This window comes from Aplysia californica, unplaced genomic scaffold (assembly GCF_000002075.1).
Source record: "Aplysia californica isolate F4 #8 unplaced genomic scaffold, AplCal3.0 scaffold00099, whole genome shotgun sequence".
Classification (NCBI taxonomy): domain Eukaryota; kingdom Metazoa; phylum Mollusca; class Gastropoda; order Aplysiida; family Aplysiidae; genus Aplysia; species Aplysia californica.
This window is the reverse complement of record NW_004797369.1, coordinates 158,197-159,383: the sequence shown is the minus strand read 5'-3', so window position 1 is coordinate 159,383 and position 1,187 is coordinate 158,197. Positions and strand designations below refer to the sequence as shown.

Sequence of the window (1,187 nt, the reverse complement as noted above, 5' to 3'; positions counted from 1 at the left end):
GGGATGTTGGCATGATTAATAGAATGTAATTGTCCGTCAATATGCCCCTTTCATTCGCGAACAATATAGTCATTCAAAACGTTATATAAATGGTTAAAATGTACGTGTATAAAAAAAAAATTATGTTCATGTTATGTTAATGAATTTGTTATTATATTGTTGATTTATCTGTATTATTTGATAGAGGTATGTGTGTGTCTGTTTATATATTATGAAAAAGAGAAAGGGAGAAAAGATAGGAAGAAAGAGACAAGGGAGGAGCTAAGAAAATGGCCAAAGAGAGAAAGAAAGAGAAGTAAAAAGTTCTAAAGCCTTCTTTCTTTCCTTTTGAAGAAAAAAAATGTGAGCGTGATCGAGGGATGATAGCACAGATAGTTTACTTACAGTTTCCGACAATGACATGTTATCTTTAGAGTGGGCACTAGTAACAAAGATATTGTTTTGTACAATCTTTGCTAATAATTCACTGTTGGCATGGCATAAAAAATACACCAAAAACAAAAGAAAACAAAAACAAAACAAAAAGCAACCAAACAAACGAAAAACCAAGAGAACAAAACAAAATGAAAGAAAGAAAGGAAGAAAGAAAGAAAAAAAAAAAACCCAGCTTGCATAGTCGGTAATTAAAACTACCGTACATAAAAACCACAAGAAGTCACATCAGATCTCTAGGAAAAGGGGGTGGGGAGGGGGAGAGGCGGAGTCTGTAGATAAAGGACAGTCGATCTTGTAGATTCCCATGTCTGCTTATACGGGGTGCCCACGACGAAGAATGGGATCGCCCGACTCGATCGCCTCAAAAACAAACGTGTCTGTTTTCAGTTTCAGGCGATCGAGTCGGGCGATCGGCCCGATCCAGCTGTAGTGTGCACCCCGTATTAATGCACTCTCGGTGAACAGTTAGTGCATGTTGTATATTGATATTGAGCGCTGTCACGATTCTAGACACGATATTTGGTCACGATTCTTGTCACGATTCTTTCGCGCAATTTTCCTTTTTGCAGTGTAGGCTTAGCATTATAATTGCAATGTTTTTAGTCTTCCATCAAGACAGCTTATAATCAGTGGCGGTGGATAGTGAAGGGCTCACGGGCTTGGGCCCTCTCCCCACCCCCACCCCCACCCCAAACTCTATCCCAAAGCAAATGAAAATAACGAAATGAGCGGTTGATACCGTTATGCTCGCA

The 1,187-nt window shown here is 39.2% G+C and overlaps 1 long non-coding RNA gene across 1 annotated transcript in view; it reads right to left on the bottom strand.

Annotated features, from left to right (window-relative positions):
• Positions 1-402, bottom strand: part of LOC101858398 — a 20,381-nt gene extending 19,979 nt beyond the window's left edge. The window contains exon 1 of the long non-coding RNA XR_001184729.2: positions 385-402. This is a non-coding gene — a long non-coding RNA (uncharacterized LOC101858398). The remainder of the gene's footprint in view (positions 1-384) is intronic.
• Positions 403-1,187: the final 785 nt, after the last annotated feature.